Genomic DNA, 11,288 nt, shown 5'->3' with positions numbered 1-11,288 from the left:
TCCATCATGGTTGCCATAGCAACTGAATCACAGCGGCCTAAGTGCGGATCATTTATAGGCCACACGTTTACAGACATCCGCGCGCCATACATGAATAAAAATCAGTCGCTCTGTGTGTGTGTGTGTGTGTGTGTGTGTGTGTGTGTGTGTGTGTATTTGTTTGAGCCAGACTTTGCTGCAGCATCTGTAACTGTTCAGTCTGAAATGAAACCAGCATTGCAAACATCAAGGCTTTGTTTGGTCTCCATCTTGACATGGGATTGTTGATTAATATTTGTTTTTATGATGTTGTTGTGTATTATATTTGTTTCATAATGTAATTGCAAAATGCATTCTAAAATGCTGCATTTGTTGACAGAGACAGTCAGCGGAACAAGGCTTGTGTAACAGTGGAATGATTACAGAAGAGACACATTCTGGGTGTTTTCCTGTGGCTCAAACTGTAGATGGCAGTGACAGCACAGCTGAGGTCACGGCTTTGATTCTCACTGAATGCTTAAGATCCTTTGGATAAAAGCTTCTGCAAGTGACATAAATGTAGGTCTTAGTCTTCTTGTATGTTCACTGTACTCTGGTCCTGATGAGGATAAATGTGTGTTTGTCATTTTCTGTAGCTAAAATTTTCTTTTTTAAATTGCCCATAGCCAATGAATGTTTGGTATGACAAACATCTGACTTATTTTGGCCACACCCCATTAAATAAGAAAAAAAGAAAGGAAAAGAAAAATACTGAAAACATGCTTACCCTTAAGACGAGCTCACACTACAGGAGTTTTAAAACCATAACCGATTCTGAAATCTGCTTGCAGCACACACATAAGGAGAATCTTTGATATTAAACATACACACACTACAAGATTTGAACATCATGGCACATCACACACTGCAAGATGTCATTAAGATTATCATGCCAGAGGGAGCGCCTCACGCAGCAGATCGTCACTGATTTTTTTTAGCGTTCTAGTAGCTTTCATCAGGTTTGTAGAAATGTAGCACTGCATCAGTGTCTCATCAATGGATGCTCTGCAGTGAATGGGTGCCGTCAGAATGAGAGTCCTAACAGCTGATAAAAACATCACAATAATCCACAGCACTCCAGTCCATCAGTGAACATCTGGAGAAGACAGAAGATGAAAACACATCCAGCATTAAGACGCTTTTAACTCAAATACATAGACTCTATAATCCATAATAACACTTCCTCCAGTGAAAAAGTGCATCTCCTGTTGTCTCTAACATCAAAATCCAGACACATATTTGTTAAGAGCTGTTTAAACACTGCTTGATCTGTGCAGATTTCTCTCCTGATTCACACCAGAACACTTTTTCACAGCAGGAAGTGTTATTATGGGATAGATAGATAGATAGATCAGTAACTAGGCAACAGCAGCATCACATGATCACATGACAGCCCAGAGTGAGGCAGAGTTAAACATAAAACATTTACTTCATAGCACAAAAATGACATAATGCTGCATTTGCTCTGAACAGCTTCAGTAAGGTGGCCTGATGTTCTGGCCGTAAATGTAAATGAGTGTGATGAGCGTGTGTCCTGTAGGGGGTGTGAGGAGTCGCTTTGGTGTCTGGAAAATAAACCACTGTTTTGATTTTTAGTCAAGTCACATTTATTTCTATAGCGCTGTATATAAACTGATTGAGTCAAAACAGCTTTACAGAGTCAAACAGGAAAATAGATTGTCAGTGATCCAAGAAGACAATAACAGAGTCAGTTTTCAGTTAAAGTCAGTTCATTGATGATTCAGTGATGTCATCATCATCCAGCTCTCTTCAACAGTGTCTGTGTAATCAGTCAAGTGTCCTCTACTAAGCAAGCCAGAGGAACCAAAACTCCATCAACCTTGGGAGAAACCAGACTCAGTCGGGGGCCAGTTCTCCTCTGACCAGACCAAACCAGCATGATGTGGTTCAATTCCAGGCTATTTTAACATTGTACACACACGTTAGGCTTCTTCAGAACTCAGCGAGCTTTTTGCAGCACTGGTGTGTCTGAAACCGATCACTAGTTCTCGGATTCTCTAATATCTATATAGTGCATGGCAGTTGAGTGCACTGTTTCAGCAAGGAGTGAAGGAAATGAAGAGAGCAATTCAGACACAGGCGTATTACACACTGTGCATCAGAGAGCTGGAGCGGAAACTACTGTGTCACATACTTGTATCCTACTGTGGGAGTCAGGGGTCGGAGTCAACTCCGAAAAACCTGGAATCTGACACCCCTAGATGAAGTTAAACTAAAGATTGTTTTTTAAAAATGGTAAAAACACAGGGCATTTTGATGTCAATTTGATGTCAAATATTAGTCAAGACTTGATCACCATGCTGTTACATCATTTTAAATTCTGTTTGGACGGCAATTTCTTTCAGTGGTAATTGTGTGAAAATAGGAAGTTAATCCCACACTGAAACTGGTTTAAAGTATATGTAGGCCAATATGCCTGACACTCAATTTACATCAAATCAACATCATGTCAAGTTTTTGACATCAGTTTGATTTGCATATTTGACTTGTTTCTTGATGTTAATTTTGATGTCAATTTGATGTCTTTTCAACATCTTCTTGAATCTTGAATCAATTGCCCATTGGGTAGAAGGTATTGGGAAAAAGATACCAAATGTAACCAAACAGTGTGTCCAAAATTCAGTCAGCTGTTTATGGCTGAGAGAAACTCAATATATGTGAACTGGTTTTCACATGTGTTAGCTGTTAATAAACTTTATTATTTGAGGTTTGTGGATAATTCGTTAAGAATTACTTGGGATTTGCTAAGGGTTATGCTGAAGTCGGAACTGCATCGTAGCATACTACTCTTATTATATTTACTATATTGTTATATGGCAGAAATAGTAAGAGTAAAATGCAAGTATGTAGTTCCAAATTCAGCATTAGTCTACAAGTGAGTTATTAATTGTGTTAATAATTGTCTTAAATGGTACACTTACTAGGTTTTTCTACAACCGTGGCCATGATTTGAGACTGTCTACATGTTCAAACTGTGGTTAGCAGAAACTTACTAAGCGCGTGAGGTCAGACGGAAGTGAAGAGGGTTTAGTAGACATGCTGGTCTGATCTGTTGTAGTTCCTGCTGTCGCCACACGAGGGCAGAGCGTTACCACAAACACGCTTCAGAATCTGAGTCTTTGTTGTTGAGACAGACTCTGCTCATTCATTTAAAGGGGTCATATGACATTGTTAAAAAGAACATTATATCGTGTATTTGGTGTAATGCAATGTGTTTATGCGGTTTAAGGTTACTGTGATGCCGTGTCCCGGAGTGATGAGACAAAACAAATAAAACCCATTACAAACAAGGCATTTGTTGCATCCACTGGGCACATAATTACTGATTATAATGAGTTATACTGTATTTTTACATGCTATGTTGCGTATCGCGCTGCGTAAACATAAAACCATGTCTGTATTAGTGGTCTGAGAAACAACAAGCGCTACTCTACACTGCTCAAAACTCACGTCTGAATCATCAGTGACAAACTTTACATATAAAAAACGTACTTACAGTCTGTGAGTCAGAACAGAACATTGTAGTCTTCTCTCCCAGGATCAGGAAACAGTCCTCCGTATAATGTGCTGCACACATCTGAATATTTGTGTTGAACTGTTCTGTTGTAAATACAACTTAACCACTGATTTCTAGTCCTGTCCTCTTTCAGAAGAACAAACAAAGTAGTTCTGCTTTCACAACGAAACACACAGCGTCTCCACAACATGACAGCAGCGGCAGCAACAATAAAGTCACACCTTCTTTCTTTGCTGAACATCCGGACAGTGTTATTCAAATCTTCCCACACAGTGATGTAGAGATGTGGGGGGTGTTAGAACGAGGTGTTTCAGGAGGACGTGGACGAGTCTTAACTTTAATAAAGAATATCTCTTTGGGTTTGAGACTTTAGTCTTTGTAACTTTACAGATCTTCTTCATTCACTAAGAGCTTGTAACACTCCAAAGAGAAAGGAACACTTGAAATCACATCATATGACCCCTTTAAATCTACATACGTTTGAACACACAGATCAGTTTCACTTAGGTTTCTCTTCATTAATCTGCTTGCAGGATTTGTACAAGACAGCTGATAACTATTAGGAATACCTACATATTAATATAAGCTTTTAAAATATAAACCCGGCATCTCTCACAGATGTGAGATTTATTAAGGCTTTTATTGTTGCGTACAGGGTCTATATTAGCCTTATATGAACTTTAATAATCACAGGAAATAAGCGTCTTTCACATTTTATAGTTTCTTATAGTTCGTTATGTGAATGAGATATTAATTACTCTCATTCTTTGGGAAACTCTTGCACCTTACAGTTCAAATGACTTTGTCCATGTGCCCCCCCACCAGGGAGACAGACAGTGAAAATCATGTGTAATTCTGCTGTACAGTGAGTGTGAGCACGAGACCTGCAGTTTCTGATCGTCCTGCAGAGGTCAGTGTCATGCAGTTCTTACTCGTGTATCACACACTTGTCGCCTAGCAACTCCGTTACCCTGCCTGGAGGGGACTAGTATTGGCATCTGAGCGGAGGCTGGAGAGCGTTTCACAGGTTCATCTGGTGTCTTCAGTGCATTGCGTGCGTTCGATTGCCCTCTGAAACACAGGGATCCACGCGATCACACAGAGCCGGAGATGCAACAGGGTGTTGCCATGGCAACTGCTCACTTCAGGCCTTCTTTAGCATCCTCATTCACTCATTTACATCTCGAGATGAATTACTTCACTCGCTGAGTAGACACTTGGCTCAAAATACATCTGTGAACTCAAACATATTTATTATAAAACATTGGTGTAGTCATCAGGTTTGTACAGTGTTTGAAATCACAAACCTGCATTAATGTCAGTATAAAGGTGCAGTCGCATTTACTTTTGCTCTGTGAATTTTCGTGAGCGAAATCCAGTCATTTCAATAGGAAGCCAGTAACTTCCAAAAGCAGATTTCGCTATGGGTTGATGCTGGTCATGTGAATTTGTTGCCTTAATCAACAGAAATCTGCTTGGTTCGAGAGCGACTTGAGTGTGAGCTGTGCGTATTTTCCTGTGAAGTTTCTCTAATATGACTGACCCATGTACAGAGCCAGTGGTGAAGCATTAGCAATGCGCCATACCACTTATTTTTATTTTGATACAATACAGATACTTTTAAAGGCAAGTATCGTCAATATCGATACTGATATGATGCTTCTACTGAACTTTTAAATTATGAAATGTATGAAATTATTAAATTACTAAAATGGGTAATGATATACACTTAACTTTATATTTGAAACACATTTTAGCATTCAATATCCCTTAATTGCAACTTATTAGGTTATATTTTTGCTAACACATGGTTAAATGTTATAAACATAAGCCGCTTCCAAAATGTAAAGAGGTAGGTGTTACTTCAGTTTCTAACAATATTTTCAGTATTTCTCAGAGGACGGGCTTCAAGTATAACTTACGCAGTGCAACAGAATGACAGTGACAGAACAAAAAACACATAATAAAGAGTAAAAAATACAAATAAGTAGGTAAGGAATAACAATATACAAATTGACAATTGTATGTGCAGGTATATTACAATAGGCAGTTTTGTATGTACAGGTATATTATATGCAAATTTGAAGTGTAGACTAAGCATGTGTGTTAGATAAATAAGTGAATGTGTCTGTAAATATAAATAGTGTAGTGTGTTCCACAGTTATTATCAAGTGTTCATTAGCTGGATTGCCTGAGGGAAGAAACTGTTCCTGTGTCTGGTCGTTCTGGTGCTCAGTGCTCTGTAGCGTCGACCAGATGGCAACAGTTCAAAGAGGAAGTGTGCTGGATGTGAGGGGTCCAGAGTGATTTGCCAGCCTTTTTGCTCACTCTGGATAAGTACAGTTCTTGAATAGAAGGGAGGGTTGTACTGATGATTCTCTCAGCAGTCTGGACTACACTCCATAGTCTTCTGAGGTCAGATATGGTAGCTGAGCTGAACTAGACAGTTACTGAAGTGCAGAGGACGGATTCAATGATGACATCATGGTATGAGCACACTCGCACCCTAAAGAGAGCAGCCCGGAAAATGGAGCGCAGCTGGAGGAAAACAAAACTAGAGGTATTTCGTATTGCTTGGAGGGAAAGTAACCTATCTTACAGAAAAACATTAAAAACTGCTAGATCTGATTACTTTTCGTCTCTTTAAGAAGAAAACAAACATAACCCCAGGTATTTATTCAATACAGTGGCTAAATTAAAGAAAAGTAAAGCATCAACAAGTGTTGACATTTCCCAACATCACAGCAGTAATGACTTTATGAACTACTTTCAAGATCAATATATTAGAGATAAAGTTGTAAACATGCATCTGTCAGCTACAGTATCACATCAGATTCTCATTAAAAAAAACACAATTTTACCCCAAAGAACTAGTTATTTACAGACCGATCTCGAATCTCCCTTTTCTGTCCAAGATACTAGAAAAGGTAATATCTTCACAATTATATTCCTTCTTAGAGAAAAATGGTAGGATTTTCAGTCAGGATTTAGACCATATCATCGTACTGAGACTGCTCTCCTTAGAGTTACAAATGACCTGCTCTTATCATCTGATCGTGGTTGTATCTCTCTATTAGTGCTATTAGATCTTAGTGCTGCGTTCGACACTATTGACCACACCATTCTTTTGAATAGACTAGAAAACTTTGTTGGCATTAATGGAAGTGCATTAGCATGGTTTAAATCATACTTATATGACCGTCATCAATTCGTAGCAGTGAATGAAGAGGTATAATATTGATCACAAGTGCAGTATGGAGTACCTCAAGGCTCAGTACTAGGGCCGTTACTCTTCACACTTTACATGTTACCCTTGGGAGATATCATCAGGAAACACGGTGTTAGCTGCTGACGTGTTTTCTTTGTTATTGGGCGCACCAGAAAACACGTCAGCAGCGTCGTACGTCAACAGTCACAGCAGTCGCACTCACAACAGACTTGGAAGAGAAGACAATGCTGAATAAAGTCGTAATTTTTGTTATTTTTGGACCAAAATGTATTTTCGATGCTTCAGTTAATTCTAACTGACCCTCTGATGTCACATGGACTACTTTGATGTTTTTATTACCTTTCTGGATGTGGACATTATACCGTACATACATTCTCAATGGAGGGACAGAAAGCTCTTGGACTAAATCTAAAATATCTTAAACTGTGTTCCGAAGATGAACGGAGGTCTCACGGGTTTGGAACGACATGAGGGTGAGTCATTAATGACATAATTTTAATATTTTATTAACGTGTGAATATATCGTGTGAATATATCCTCTATCGTATTCTACAACAAAAACAATCAGAGCGCCTTGTTATCACTAGTTTTATTTTGATCTCCCGAGTCCGCTAGTAGCTTATAGCCCATTAGCATCACCAGCGTGGTTGTCGCTAAACCCGCGTGCATCGCTAATACCTTATTCACACACATTACAATTGCTTTACTCACTGTTACTTGCTTTAATGGCGGATGTTTGTCTACCTTTGAGTGCAGGTGACGACACGTTCGAGCTGCATTCGGTGGATTCGGTGCTGGAGGCCGTGGAGAAGCAGATTCGGGTCCTGGAGCAGAGGCAGGCCCAGCTGAGAGAGCGGAGAGCCGCGCTGGAAACCTCCCGGGCTGACGCTCACAAGTCCAGGGTAAGTATACAGCGTGCTGCTAACAGTCCCACCACCTCCACCCCGTGTGTTTCTCTGCACAGGCCCGGTGCACCCAGGACGCGATCTGCCCAGATGTCCTTCACGCCGGCGCCGGGACACCACGGACCCTGGGTGCATCCGCAGCGGAGGACGCGAGCCAGGCCCCGGGCGACGACTTCTCCCCCTCCGGTCTTCGAGATCTCCACACGGAACCGCTTCTCTCCCCTCCGCGAGACGGAACGCGACGCTGTGATCGTCGGAGACTCCATCGTCCGACACATCCGTGCTACGTTAACCGAAGATAAAGTGCACACTCACTGTCTCCCTGGTGCTCGTATTCTCGATGTTTCTGCCCAGATACCCACGATCCTGAAGGCCGACGAGAGCCCCAGAGCGGTCGTGCTTCACGCCGGGGTTAACGACACCACGCAGCGGCAGACGGAGACGCTGAAGAGGGACTTCAGGAGCCTGATCGAGACGGTGCGCAGCACGACGCCCGCGGCAACGATCATCGTGTCAGGACCACTGCCCACATATCGACGAGGACACGAAAGGTTCAGTAGACTTTTTGCTTTAAATGAATGGTTATTGTCATGGTGTAAAGAACAGAAACTGCTCTTTGTTAATAATTGGAATCTTTTCTGGGAGCGACCTAGGCTTTTTCGCGCTGATGGCCTGCACCCCAGCAGAGTCGGAGCGGAGCTGCTGTCGGACAACATCTCCAGGACTCTACGCTCCATTTGACTAGTAAGCCAATTCTCAAATAACTGCTATGATGGCTTTTGTTCACCCACTTAAATAGAAGTACTTGCGCTGTCCAATCTATTAAGACTGTGTCTGTTCCCCGAATAGTGAGGTCAAAATATAAATTTAACGTAGGATCTAGAAAAAATCTTATCGTGATTAAACCAGAAAAACGTAAAATAAATGAACAAAAACAATTCTTAAAGTTTGGGCTCATAAACATTAGATCACTCACACCCAAAGCAGTTATTGTAAATGAAATGATCACAGATAACAGTTTTGATGTACTCTGCTTGACTGAAACCTGGCTAAAACCAAATGATTATATTGGTCTAAATGAGTCTACTCCATCAAACTACTGTTATAAACATGAGCCCCGTCAGACTGGTCGTGGGGGAGGTGTTGCAACAATATATAGTGATATTCTTAGTGTTACCCAGAAAACAGAATACAGGTTTAAATCATTTGAAATACTTATGCTTAATGTTACACTGTCAGATATGCAAAAGAAATCTATCGTATCTCTTTCTCTGGCTACTGTGTATAGACCACCAGGGCCATATACAGAATTCCTAAAAGAATTTGGAGATTTCCTCTCAGACCTGTTGGTTACCGCTGATAAAGCGCTAATTTTCGGAGATTTTAACATTCATATTGATAATACAAATGATGCATTAGGACTTGCGTTTACTAACTTATTAAACTGTTTTGGAGTAAAGCAAAATGTCACCGGGCCCACTCAACGTTTTAATCATACGCTAGACTTAATTATATCGCATGGAATCGATATTACTGACATAGATATCGTACCTCAAAGTGATGATGTTACTGACCATTTCCTTGCATCGTGCATTCTGCGTATTAATAATAATAACTATATAGCTTCGCGTTATCGTCCGGGCAGAACTATTGTTCCAGCCACCAAAGACAGATTCGCAAATAACCTGCCTGATTTATCTCAACTGCTCTGTGTACCCATAAATACACATGAACTAGACAAAATGACTGGCAATATGGGCACTATCTTCTCTAATACATTAGAAGCTGTTGCCCCCATCAAATTGAAAAAGGTTAGAGAAAAACGTACTGTGCCATGGTACAACAGTAATACCCATGCTCTCAAGAAAAAAACTCGTAGTCTTGATCTAAAACAGAGAAAAAATAAACAAAAAGTTTTTAGAATTGCGTGGAAAAACAGTATGTCCAGCTATAGACAGGCTCTAAAAACTGCCAGGGCCGAGCATATCCACAAACTCATAGAAAACAACCAAAACAATCCAAGGTTTTTATTTAGCACAGTGGCTAGATTAACAAATAACCAGACGCCACCCAATCTAAATATTCCCTCACAGTTAAATAGTAATGACTTTATGAATTTATTCACTGATAAAATAGATAACATCAGAAATACAATAACAAATTTAGATTCTACAGCGTCTAATACTTCAGTTTTTATCCATCGCACCCAAAGATAAACTGCAGTGCTTTACAACTATAGGACAGGAAGAGCTAAATAAACTTATCACTGCATCTAAACCAACAACATGTTTATTAGATCCTGTACCCACTAAATTACTGAAAGAGTTGTTACCTGTAGCAGAAACATCCGCTTCTCAATATTATTAACTCGTCGTTATCTTTAGGTCACGTCCCAAAAACCATTCAAGCTGGCGGTTATTAAGCCTCCTATTAAGAAACCACAACTAGACCCTAGTGAACTGGCAAATTACAGACCCATTTCAAATCTTCCATTTATGTCTAAAATTTTAGAAAAAAGTTGTGTCTGCTCAATTGTGCTCCTACCTGCAAAAAAAATGATCTCTATGAAGAATTTCAGTCGGGTTTTCAGGCCCCATCATAGCACAGAAACTGCACTTGTTAAAATTACAAATGACTTGCTTCTTGCATCAGACCAAGGCTGCATCTCATTGCTAGTTTTACTTGATCTTAGTGCTGCGTTTGACACCATAGATCACGACATACTCATAGATAGATTACAAAACTATACAGGTATTCAAGGGCAGGCTTTAAGATGGTTTAGATCCTACCTGTCCGATCGCTACCACTTTGTTTATCTAAATGGGGAGTCATCTCATTTATCACCAGTAAAATATGGAGTGCCACAAGGATCTGTCCTAGGTCCTCTGCTATTTTCAATATACATGTTGCCCCTTGGTAATATCATTAGAAAAATACGGGATTAGTTTCCACTGTTATTCTGATGATACTCAACTATATATCTCAACAAGACCAGGTGAAACTTCTAAATTATCTAAGCTAACAGAGTGTGTTAAAAATGTAAAAGATTGGATGACCAATAATTTTCTCCTATTAAATTCAGATAAGACAGAGATATTACTTATTGGACCAGAAAACATTACACAGAATCTCGTAGATTACATCCGTCTAGTTGCAAATTGTACTGTTACTTCCTCTACTGTAAAAAATCTGGGTGTTATATTAGACAGTAACTTGTCTTTTGAAAATCATATTTCCCATGTTACAAAAACAGCATTCTTCCATCTTAGAAACATTGCCAAGCTACGAAACATGTTACCTGTTCCTGATGCAGAAAAGCTAGTTCATGCGTTCATGACCTCTAGAATGGACTATTGTAATGCACTGCTAGGTGGTTGTCCTGCATCTTCAATAAACAAGCTACAGGTAGTCCAAAATGCAGCGGCTAGAGTCCTTACCAGGTCAAGAAAATATGATCATATTACCCCAATACTACAGTCTCTGCACTGGCTACCTATTAAGTTCCGTATCAGTTACAAAATATTATTACTTACTTATAAGGCCCTTAATGGCTTCGCTCCTGCGTACCTAACTAGTCTTCTACCATGCTACAACCCAT

The sequence above is a fragment of the Cyprinus carpio genome, chromosome A3 (assembly GCF_018340385.1).
Source record: "Cyprinus carpio isolate SPL01 chromosome A3, ASM1834038v1, whole genome shotgun sequence".
In the NCBI taxonomy this organism is placed as follows: domain Eukaryota; kingdom Metazoa; phylum Chordata; class Actinopteri; order Cypriniformes; family Cyprinidae; genus Cyprinus; species Cyprinus carpio.
This window is presented reverse-complemented; position numbering follows the sequence as displayed.